Consider the following 12,357-nt stretch of genomic DNA (forward strand, 5'->3'; position numbering starts at 1 on the left):
CATTGCACAGGCTAGTTCCAATTTTACTATGCACTTTGGTAGTGCAGAGGCTCTTAAGAGGCATTTTGGTCACCCATAATCTGATGTGTTGGTCTGTGTTCCTTTTATGTATTCAGATAAGACAATGATAAATATAGTATAAGAAACTATCAAGAATAGAATAAAATCAGATTACTTAACTTTCTGATGCATCAAGCAAACAGAATTCTATTGTTCTTATTCTCTGTTATCAGCTGGCTCTGTCCAGACTCCAGATCAAAGGCTAAAATGATGAGATTTGCAGTCTTGTCAGATAACACTGCAAAGTACTGACAGAGGCCCCTGAAGACTCTCAGTGTCATGGCCCTCAAAACTTCTTACCTATTGCATTATTTCTCTTCTTGCCAGTCAGGGATTTAGAAATTATGCTGTACTTCCTTTGCATCTAATTTACATCTCAGACAGGCTGTCATTCTAAAGCTAAAATGGACAACAAAGAAAAAACAGCCTGAGCAAACACTGTGAGTAAATTATATACTCTCAATAGGACAGTTGTTTAAATACAAGAGTTATCTGGTAAAACTGGGGTAGATTCCATCACCTTTATGATCTCCCTTATGACCTCCTAGCAATTGCAATAAGCTATAAGACCCTATGTGCTATCAAAAGAGATAAATCCACCAGATCTGACTCTGCAGAATGAAAATGAGATGTGTAATGAAGGATGAAGATTCTTTCAGAATATGCAGACTTTTGTCAAGCACATCACTCAGAGCTGTCATGCCTAAAGCAACAGTTTCACTACACTAGTAATTAATATTACTATTACTAGTATTTTTCTCCCTTGCCACACAGCGTAGGACACATGGCAATGGGTTTAAACTACAGCATTGAAGATTTAGATCACATCTCAGGAGAAACTTCCAAACTGCAAGAACAATCAGACAATGAAGTAGCTGCCTAGGGAAGTTGCAGAATCTTCTTCACTGGAAGCTTTCAAGAGTCTGGATATGCATCTGTCTGAGAATGAAGCAGAATAGTAAAGCTTGCATCTGTGCAGCAGATTGGCCAGGCTCACCTATGATGTCCCTTCCAACTTCTCTGAATACAAATAAAATAACATATAAATGGAAAACATACAGTTGAATGACGTGGGATCATCTTGCCAGTTGAGAATTATCTTCTGGGATCTTTCTTTCCCCCTCTCTCCAAAGGTGGCAACTTTTCCTCTTGACCTACGAAACCGAACTGTCATTTTTCTAAGGTAGCATCACTCATGTGTAAATTTTGCCATCCACAAGTGTTTGCAGGAAGAAGACTGTAATTGGGAAACGACAGCAAGTAATATCATCAAGGACACAATCACTGCTAATGCAGCACTAATTTTGCATGCCAGTTTTGATGTTAAGTTACAAAGAGTTCTCAAGCATCATATCCGCAGGAGGTGGAAACAGCTCTGACTTCAATGGATCAGTGGAGATTTTTATCTCTGAGAATTTGGCTCATTGCATTGTTTTTTATTTCAAACTGCTTTGACTTTGGTTAATTTTTATCTCACATGTTAATATTCCAGGTGCTCTATAAAGTTAGTTTTCTATCAAATGTTATGTTATAATGAATGGGAGGAAGGTAAAAGCCTAGATAAATACCAGAAAAAAAGTCAAATGAAAAATATTAAGAGGTCCTGAAGCTGCAGATTCCTCCTTGTTGTAGCTATTGATGATGTGTTTAGGTCTCTATGTTGTTCCTTCTACCATTTTAGTTCTAACACATTTCATAATGCCACAGATATTTAAATAGCTACAATGTACAATAGCTGCTATAATAACTTTAGGACGATATCATCTGGTGAAACAGATTTTTTTTTTCATTTGAATGCAATGAAAATTGGACTGTGTCTGCAGTCATGTGTTAAGGAAAGCATTTAAAAGTTTATCATTTCAACTAAATAAGTTAAGTAGGTAGCAAGGTCTATTAATAGTGTTAATGAATTCCCATCTCAACAAGAAAGGGACTAACTACTCTTTCATTTCAGATAATGATTAGCTTGGGCTTCAGGCAACCACTTTGGTCATGAAAATAAATCCCTTTTTGCAAAGCCATTTAGAAATTAGAGCAAGATTGCATTTAATTGTATTTCTTTTTATTCTAGAATGATTTAACTTAGAAAAAGAAAAAAAACCAGAAGCTGTCTGTTGGCTGAAGTTCATTTTATTATGTAATTCTGGAGAACTAACAGTCAAGTTAAAAAAAGAATGAAACAATTGACCACCATGACAAGAGGAAGGTGAGGGAAAGTGTAGGTCTTTTACTGAATGAGGGAGGGAACCAAATGACACATAATGAGGAAAAGGCTGAAGTACTCAATTTTTTGCCTCCGTCTTCACAGGCAAGGTCAGCTCCCAGACAACTACACCAGGTAGCACAGTTTGGGGAGAAGGTAAGCAGCCCTCAGGGATGAAAGAACTGGTTAGGAACTATTTAGAAAAGCTGAATGTGTACAAGTCCATGGGACCAGATGCAATGCATCTGAGGGTGCTCAGGGAGTTGACTGAAGTGATTGCAGAGCTGCTGGCCATTATCTTTGAAAACTCATGGTCTTTGGGGAAGGTCCCAGACAACTGGAAATGGGCAAATATAGTGCCCATCTTTAAAAAAGGAAAGGAGAAGGATCCAGGGTACTACAGACCAGTCAGCCTCACCTCAGTCCCTGGAAAAAACATGGAACAGGTCCTCAAAGAATCCATTTCTAAGTACTTCAAAGAGAAGGAAGTTATCAGGAACTGTCAGCATGGATTCACCAAGGACAAAATCATACCTGACCAACCTGATTGCCTTCCATGATGAGACAACTAGCTCTGTGGATGTGAGGAAAGCAGTGGGCATGAGATACCTTGACTTTAGCAAGGCTTTAGATACGGCCTCCCACAGCATTCTTGCAAGCAAACTGAGGAAGTATGTGTTGGATGAATTAAATGTAAGGTGGATAGAAAGCTGGGTGGATTGTCAGGCTCAATGAGTAGTGATCAATGGTTCAAGGTCTAGATGGCAGCTGGTATCAAGTGGAGTACCCCAGGGGGAGATTGTTTAATATCTTCATTAATAATCTGAAAGATGGGATAGATTGCACCCTAAGCAAGTTCATGGATGACACCAAGTGGGGGGTGTAGTAGATAAACTGAATCCTAGCCCTACCCTCCAGAGTGACCTATACACATTGAAGGATTGGACCAAAAGAAATCTCATGAGGTTCAACAAGGACAAGTGCAAAGTCCTACTTTTAGACAGAAGAATCCCCTGCACTGCTACAGGCTTGGAACCAACTGGCTAAATGGCAGCTCTGCAGAAAAGGACCTGGGGGTCACAGTGGAAATATGATGGATATGAGTAGGCAGTGTGCCCTTGTTGGCAAGAAGGCTAACAGCATATGGGGCTGCATTAATAGGAGTATTGCCAGCAAATCAAGGGAACTTGTTATTCCTCTCTATTCTGTACTGGTGAGTACATCTGGAGTACTGTGTCCAGTTTTGGGTCCCCCACTACAGAAAGGATGTGGACAAATTGGAAAGAGTCCAGCAGAGGGCAATAAAAATGTTTAAGAGCTGGGACACATGACTTCTGAGGAGAGATTGAGGGAACTGAGCTTATTTAGTCTGCAAAAGAGAAGACCGAGAGGGGATTTGAGAGCCACCTTTAACTATCTGAAGGGTGGTTCCAGAGAGGATGGAGCTGGACTGTTCTCAGTGGTGACAGATGACAGAGCAAGTAGCAATGCTCTCAAGTTGCAGGGAGGGAGGTTTAGGTTCGATATTAGGGAAAACGTTTTTACAAGGAGGATAATAAACCACTGAAACAAGTTACCCAGCGAGGTGGTGGAATCTCTATCCTTGGAGGTTTTTAAGGCCCGGCTTGACAAAGCCCTGAATGGAATGATCTAGTTGGGGATGGTCCTGCTTAGAGCAGGGGGTTGGACTAGATGACTTTCTGAGGTCTCTTGGAACCCTAGTTTTCTATCATTGTAATTGAAAAGGAGGACAAGAAAACAGTTACTACAGAATGAACACAAATATTTTAAAGGATAAATGAAGACACCTTTCCAGAAGCCTCTGCCTCCCAAACCATCTTTAATTTTAAATTATGATGCAGGAGCTTGAAGGAAGCAAAAGACCTGTCTGATTTATATAGTCTCCGTGTCACAAAACAGAATTCACCATCGAAGGCAAGAAGTGGGAGGACAATGAGGTCTTAACCTTCTGCTGTAGCGTCATGTCTTTCGCAATCTATCTCGGAGCTGGCCTTACTGTATAAACAAATAAAGAAACCACCTCCATAGCCTAGAAGTTGAAGCACCTGGATGCAGAGACCATTTGTTCAGGTGTCTAAACCAAATAAGCGTGAGATGGGATAATTTGAACCAGATTCCTAGTGAGTGTCTTAACCATCAGGCCACTACCTTGTGCTGGGGTCTCTCTCCCTCTCATTTTGAGCAGAAATTCTACCTCAGTCATCCTTCAGTTACACTTTTAATGAAGCCAACACATTCCCACTACCAGTTTCAGTTTTGATGAATTGGCATTTTGAGATAAAAATAATCCTTTTGGAAAAGATTGTTCCAAAGAAGATGGTTCCAGTTGGAAAGGTCTTGTTACACCAAGAGCATCTGTTCATGCACCCCCCACCCCACCCCACTCCGTGGAGTATAGGGAAAGGGCTCAGAAGAAGGTACAAGTGGAGATCCCCTTTCCTGTACTCCCTTTGCACAGTGCATCCCTTCACCATGCTCCCCCTGCACTACAGGTCCATGCCCCTTCCCCATGCCCCCCCCCCAACACAGGGAAGATATCCCATTATCTCATTAGCCTCTATAAAAGTGTTGGTCAAGCTGCTACACACAAATCAAATATGGCTCCTGGGCCCTTTAAATGAGGTTCCTGAAGAAGTGCACAGATCATTCACTGTATGTACAGATCATTCACAGTCCACATATTTTCACACCTTGCATCTTGTCATCATTTTTATTTTGGTTTTCAGTGAGAAGGTTCAGAAGAGTTTAGCTGCCCCTGCCAAATAACATAGTATCTACATGCACCTTAGTAGTCATTCTTAAAGATGTCAGGCAATTATTTTTACCTGCACAAATTGCAAGAAAGATTAGATATTAGGAAATGGAGAAAGGCAGAAAGAAGAGAGAGATAAAAAGCTAAAAAAGCTCTTCCATAATTTTTTATCAATTTTTTTTTCTCATAGCCTTCCAATGCTGAAATCATAGTCTCAGTTAAGTCAATAGAAGTCTTACCATTGATTAAAATGGGGCCATATTTTACCCACCTCTTTTTTGTATTTAGGTTGTAAGCACTTTATGGTAGGCACCTGTCTTATTTAATGAGTTGCTTAGTACATGAATGGATACTTCATAAATAAAAAATAAAATTTTATTAATAAATTATTATTTGGCTAATAAATAAATGATGTTCCAAATGCCCCACTAGGAAAGGCCAGTTACTGAGTTATTTATTCATTTTAAAAGTTATATTTTTTAATTACAACTCCTCATTCCCAGCTGCCAAAATTGTGCTACATGGTTCCATTCTACTGGTTGTTCCTGAATGCATAATTCTGTAATATCTTAGCTATTTCTAAGTTTGCTTGGGATGACAAAGATACCTTATAGAAGACAAATAACAGCATTATTTTTTAACATAGCATGGTACTGAAGAAAAGTGTTAGCATAAATTTTACATACCCATTATTTTTATCCAACAAAAGTAAAAGCCACTTACCTGACTGAATAGGTTTGCAATACCCCAGATTCAATGCATGTTATCCAGGAATGGGGCATTCTGGGCTAGCAATATGGAGGGCCAAAATAAGCAGTTGTGCTAAATGGTATCTTGCTAGCTGGTGTATTTGGTACATATTTTTGCTATTAGCTTGATTTTGACAGAATTATCTTCAGGTCATTTAATGCTGGAGAACAAAATGAGAACACTGAGGTCTTCCCTCAGAAACACAATAAGAAAATACGTTTATGCAAAATACAGCATCAGTCATGCTCAACCCATTGTACAATTTAGAGAAACCCCAAGCTCTCCAAAGTTATAGTGATTTTATGTGGCTGCCTAAGGCTGTCATGGTCCAGAATAGCTGAAGCACAGGACATCCCAAAACACACCATTCAAACCCCCCTCACCTGTCCCAAACTAGGAGTATAGTTTCTCCACCAGCTCTGGGGCAGAGGAACAATTAGACAAGGAGGATTCCCCATGATACTTCTCTAACCGCTTTAAGCTACCAATAGTACATCAGAGCTATAGCCAGAATAGACTAAGAGACATTATTAAAATTCATTCTTTCCCCATCAGCTTCATATAAACATTTTATCTAAAAATACCGACTCCACTCTTTTTCTGTCTTTAGCATAGGGTAAATTAAGGAGTGCTGCATCTATGAGCAGCCTCTGTCCTGATATGTCATGCAAATAAATGTATCATGCAAAAATAGAACAGAACATGGCTTCAGTCTTCATGCAAACTAATATGCCATAAATAAGTTTTGCTACTTAGGGGGGAAAAAAGTCTCTGGGGACATAATGATTCTTTAGGCAAAACTCCTGCAAGAGACTGCTCCAGAGGAATGCTTCTCTGGACAAAATGATCTAGTAGACTGTGGGGATGCATCAACTGCGGGGGACAGTCAATGCAGAACTTGTATTTTGCAAAAATGCAGTTTGGTGATATTTATGCAAATATAGTCATGCATATTCATACATATGCAAATCACACCCATATGTTTCATAATCTCTCTGGGTTTCCAGACTCTCGGCCTTAATATTCATGATAAAGACCAACAGTCCCAATCTCACAATGACTTCTTTATGTGCTTAATTTTCAGCATGTAAGTAGTCTCTTTGATAAAATCAAAGACTAAAACTAAACCATGCCTTTTTATCTCATAGATTCCTACATCTTTGAATCTCCAGTGATATTACAGGTTGATGCTGGAGCAAATGGGGAAATTTACAGGTTCTGTTTGTGTTGTTCATATCCTGAGGATAAATGGGTGGGATGTTCTTTATTCGAGTGAAAAATTTCCCCTAAAACATTTAAATGTAACTGATGTGCACACATACAGTTTGGCACAAGTGTATACAGAATCATTCACAGTACAGGAACACCAGGTTTAAATCCAGACATGTTTCATTCTGTGATAAATAACTTACCAAACAAAGCAGCTCTTATAGTGAATCCTTTTAGCAGAAAGCATTTGCAGATAATTCCTAGCTCTCTCTCTCAACTGTTCTTTAGGTCCCTAACAAACAATAAAATGATGGTATGATTAGATTGGAGGAGTTCTCGGCCACATCCCAAACATAGCACCTCCTGCCATGCCAGACACGCACTGCAGGAATACAGTGTTTGGGATGGAGCATAACATTCCTCTGGTTCTACCTGCACCACTGCTGAGCTGCCCAAAGCCTATGCCTTCAGACTGCACAGAGGGTGGCTCTGTCATGAACTCAGGGCTGCCTGTGCAGATTCCAGACCCCAGGGATTGTTGGACTTGACCCTGACAGTCCCCGGTCTAGTCCAAGACTTAGGACTGTTGGGGCCAGGTCCAGTCCCAAGTCAAGATGCTGGGCTCTTGGGATCAGCCCAACAATTGGCTGATTGTCAGACCGGCCCATACAATCCCAAGTATGTTTAAAACCCCAAACTGTCCAAGCCAGGTCCAACAATCAGTTAATTGTTGGCCCAGCCCAGGGCAGCCTAGTAGCACGTGTAGCTTTTAGACGTCCCAGGGCACCAGGACCCTGGTATCAGCGATACTCCCTCAATCCCAGGATCCACATGTCCCATGGCATCTAAAACATGTGGCTTTGGCCCGGCTCCCCACAGCCTGGAATTTTTAAGTGCCTTGCCCAGCAACAGGAGAGCAAGGCAGGAAAGGCTGCCAAGCTTGGTAGTTGCCAGTTTTCCAATGGACCCTTCGGTGCCCCCCTCCAGTGAACCTTGCAACTTGCTGTCCCAGATGCTGTTTTTCAGCATCAGGAACAGGACTGCTCTGGTCCTGATGCCTACCCCAAACCTCATGCAAATACTGACAATAAGCTATTGTCAGCACTGTCACAGGGTTGCTACCTGTTCAATTCCTGGTGCCATAGAAACAAGCCACAAAAATGTTCCACTTTTTTGGTGGTAAAACTTTGTGGCAAGTTTGCCACTTTACGGCACCATAAATCAGCAGAGTGTGTAACATTCTTACTATTTATGGTGTGATTAATGAGTTACTGTAATGTGCGCCAGAAGCCTTAGTGACTGTACTAAAAGACTCATCTTTAGCAGTACAGTACATTGTATATGCAATTTAAAAGGCAGGTGTATTTGCTTATTTTTTGGAAACTAGCATAATTTGACAATATTAGCCAAACTGGTTTTTGAAATGTAACTAAGGAGATGTTTTGTTTTACAAAAAAGGAATGAATGCTGTAGAACTATGTGATATAAATCTAAATATCAGACAGATTCAAAAAATATCAAACTGAACCACTTGGCACCAAAATGTGCTCCAAGAGATATCTGCATATATGACATGTTGCTGATTGGCATTCAGAAATTAACTATAGGCGATGTCTGACACATTGCTCTGAGACATGTTTGTACATGTTATTGCTTAATGAAAAATTAACTATGCAGGACCACATTGCAGAAAACCATGCTGTACAACAAACGTGTGTGTGTGTGTGTGTGTGTGTGTGTGTGTGTAAAACACATTACATAGACTTTTTTTTTTACAATGTCTCTAGAAATTTCTGAACTGTTCTGATTTTTTTTTTAATCAAGTCTCTTTTCAGTCTCCCTAGGAAAAGGTGAATTCAGGAGCAAGCTCCAGATTTTTACAGTCATTTTTCGATATCAGTTACATTAAAATAAGGTAGTTACGCCAGAAATAAAAATATTTATTTTACAGAATGAGAATAGCATGTGGTCTAGCAACAAGGTACATTTCTCCATACTAGTGATGTCCTAGACTTCAAATCTGCTACAGAATGAACATCTTTTGGATGAAAGGTAATTCATAGGGCTGTGCAGAGCAGCTAATATTCAATTCAACAGCTATATCGAATATTAAACTGGGTCCCGCTTCGATTTGCCGTCCGCTTCAACTCAAGGTCAAAGCTCAGTCAAATATTTGAGCTGCTTCGACTTCCCCATGGGCTATAATGCAGCTATAACTTTAGCATTTCTTGTCTGATCTTGATGACACTTGCAGGAATGGTAGCTCCTGAGGAGCCCACAAAGCGTGCCAAGTTTCAACAAGATAGGTTCAGGGGATGCAGAGAAACTGCACCCCAAATTCTTGAGAGCACACTGCCTGTAACTTCTACGTGCAAAGCCACAGGGAGCTCATACTTGCAGAAATGGTAGCCCCTGAGGAGCCCACAAAGCCTGCCAACTTTCATGGCAATAGGTGCATGGGTTTGGGGGAAACTGCACCTTAGGCTGCTGACAGACAAAACTTGTGATACAGATGGAGTGAGGAGGGCGGCATTCGCTCCGTCTGCACCTGGAGCGTGGAAGCTGCGGCAGCGGGAGGTTCACCTTGAGGAACACCAGCTGCTCCACCAAACCAGGATCCAAGCAGGTGCAGTGGGTGTCACAACATCCGCAGCCATGATGAACACCCTCTTGCTTGGACAGGACAGGTATTCCTGGGCAACTGCAGCCAGATCCGGCCATATCGGGCTATGGGTTGCCCAGTAGACCAAAGAGTCGCAGTCCAGGGGCTCCACAGGCTCAGCAAGATAGGCAGACACCACGGTGTGAGGACTGTCTGCCTGATCCTGGGGTCTGGTGGGTCCCCTAATGTTTGCCATGGCCTTAGCCCATATTGGCAGCGCCTGTGGCGGAGGGGGAGACTGGCTCATGGATGGCAGGCTGGGTTCAGGCAGTGGATACCCCTGTCCCACTTCCCCCCACCTCCGCTGTTCCACCTCCGTCATTTTCTTAATAAGTACCTCCCTCCAGTGACCCTGTGTCTTGCTGGCACATATGGTGCCCTTCGCCCTTGGGTCACAGATGGTGGCCAGCATATGCACTATGTTGGACCCCAAGGGTTCAAGCCTTTTCCTAATGCCTCCTTCAGCCTGCACATCTGGTGAAAGCGGCCTGCCCCAGCCAGGAACACTGGCCCCCAGGAAGCTCTCCATTTGCCTGTGGAGCTCCTTCACTATGGGGACCACCTGGCTGAGGAAGGCATCAGCAGCACTGAGGGTCTCAGTGGCCTCGAGGAAGGGCTTGAGGACCAGCAAGATATGGGAGATGGCATCCCACTCAGCTTTGGTCAGGGAGCCACTGATCCCAATCTCCCCAAGCAAGGCCAGCTCATGGATGGCCTTCTGTTGCTCCACCGGCCTCTCGAGCATCAGGTATGAGGAGTTCCACCGAGTCCTCACACCCTGGATGATTCTGGGCTGTGGGACATTTAGCTCTGCTTGTTTGTCTCACAGCATCTTGTCCCCCTGGATGCTCTGGTGGAAGTAGCTTGCCACCTTCCTGCATCTGGAAATGAGCCTGCTGGTGTTGCTGGCGCCATCACTGGCCGCCCTGTCCCCCTCCAAGGCATCCCTCACAATCAGATGTAAACTGTGTGCCACACAGCGAATACCAGCAAAGTTGGCATCACGGACTGCCTTGACCATATTGGCCCCATTGTTGGTGACCATGAAGCCATGGATGAGCTCAGCCTGCCCAACACCCAGGCACCCCTGCACCATGTGGTTCATGGGCCCCCTTATCTCTGCTGCTGTGTGGGACTCATCCATCACCTTGGCATGAAGGAGAGCCCACTGACAGCCTGACTGGCCACACCAGGGCCCTGTGAGGGAGAGGTACGCATGATCTCCACCCCGGCTGCTCCAGATGTCCGAGGTGAAGTGTATGGTCACCTGTGGACCTGCCTTGTGCAGCTCCTCCCTCAAGTGCTCCCTGCATGCTTCGTATAGGGAGGGCACCACCATCCTGCTGAAGGTGGTGCATGTGGGCACCTGGTAGGATGGAGCCAGCAGTGCCAGGAGCTGCCTGAACCCTGGTCGCTCAACAAAGGTGAAGGGCTAGCCATCCAGAGCAAGCATCTCCCCAGTGGTCTGGGTGACCTTGCTCACATTTGCAACTGGTCTCCTTTGCTCCCAATGTTCCAGGGTGCCCTGCCTCTGCTGGGCGGGGTGGGGGCTGTGGAGCGAGTGGGGGCCATTCCTGTGGCAAAGGGGTGGTACCTGCGGAGATGATTCAGCATCCCCAAGGTGGTCATGTGCTTTGTTCCCTTGCCTCACCTGATTTTGGCTCAGCAGTGCATGCAGATAGCAAACGCGGGATCATCTGCCAGCTCATAATGATCCTAGACCATGCTACTACTAGGCCTTTCCCTCTGGCGTGCAGGTGCATCTGTGGATGCTGCTGAACTCTCCCCCTCTTCAGCAGTCAGAGGCACAGCAAGAGAACAAGTGGACTCAGCTGAGCCACTTGCCTTCACCTGTACAGAGGCACCTTCTGAAGTGCCTTTTGGGAAAGACCTCATGGCTTGAAAGGAAAAAACCTGAGGGGTGTCGAGCACAAACTCGACTGATCTCCCCTCCTTCTCCAGAGCTTCCCTTGCCAGGGCACTGAGATCCAGATCCAGCGCCAGCTCTTTTTCTGGCGCTGGAAGGCTCAGCATCGGCAGTGACACAGGTGGAGTGTGCTGCTGTGCTGGTTGCAGTTATGGTGGGAGAGGCTGTGGCTGCTGTGTCTGGACATGAGAGAGTCTCAGGCACAGGCAGTGGCTCTGGTGGCACTGCTGCTCCCCTCTCTTTACTGCTTGTAGCAGCCTCATCCCTTGTAGCAGGAGGAAAGAGGCTGCATCTGAGTTTGGTGGGGGGAGAAACTGCAGCTCTCCCGCTTGCAACCCCCCTTGCTCCCCTTTGTGCAGGCTGGCCAGTGTGGCCACCTGCATTTCCACCCCGCTTCATAATGTGTTTCTTCGTATGTAAACTGGAACCTCTAAGTGTGCTGTGCACCACGGATTAGATTTCTGCATGTTACGTAAATGTGTTTGTGTGTGTAGATAATATATTGAGAAGCGTTGGTGTGGTGGAAAGAATGAATGATGTATAAAAATATATATATATAAAAACTAAATTCCTATATATAGAATAGATCCTAGGCTACTACTAACCCCATCCAATATAAGCATAAAGTAATATGAAAAGTAGTTATAAAATAAAAGCACAAAGTTCTCAGAAATCCCTGTTGCCAGCATTGCAAGCAGGGAATCTGCTGAAGATCAGGGCTTCCAGCCATCGTTGTCTGATGCAGAGGTGCTGGAGAACACCAGCAGCTCAGA

General features: G+C 43.9%; 1 long non-coding RNA gene across 1 annotated transcript in view; it reads right to left on the minus strand.

Annotated features, from left to right (window-relative positions):
* The window catches only part of LOC149852220 (uncharacterized), a 133,695-nt gene that overhangs the window by 13,214 nt on the left and 108,124 nt on the right, over nucleotides 1–12,357 (minus strand). Inside the window, exons 6-9 of the long non-coding RNA XR_016439438.1 lie at nucleotides 7,199–7,287; nucleotides 5,760–5,946; nucleotides 1,120–1,297; nucleotides 361–459 (exon numbers count right to left, since the gene is read on the minus strand). This is a non-coding gene — a long non-coding RNA (uncharacterized LOC149852220). The remainder of the gene's footprint in view (nucleotides 1–360; nucleotides 460–1,119; nucleotides 1,298–5,759; nucleotides 5,947–7,198; nucleotides 7,288–12,357) is intronic.

Source organism: Crocodylus siamensis, chromosome 15, assembly GCF_052110815.1.
Source record: "Crocodylus siamensis isolate JL-2025a chromosome 15, ASM5211081v1, whole genome shotgun sequence".
Classification (NCBI taxonomy): domain Eukaryota; kingdom Metazoa; phylum Chordata; order Crocodylia; family Crocodylidae; genus Crocodylus; species Crocodylus siamensis.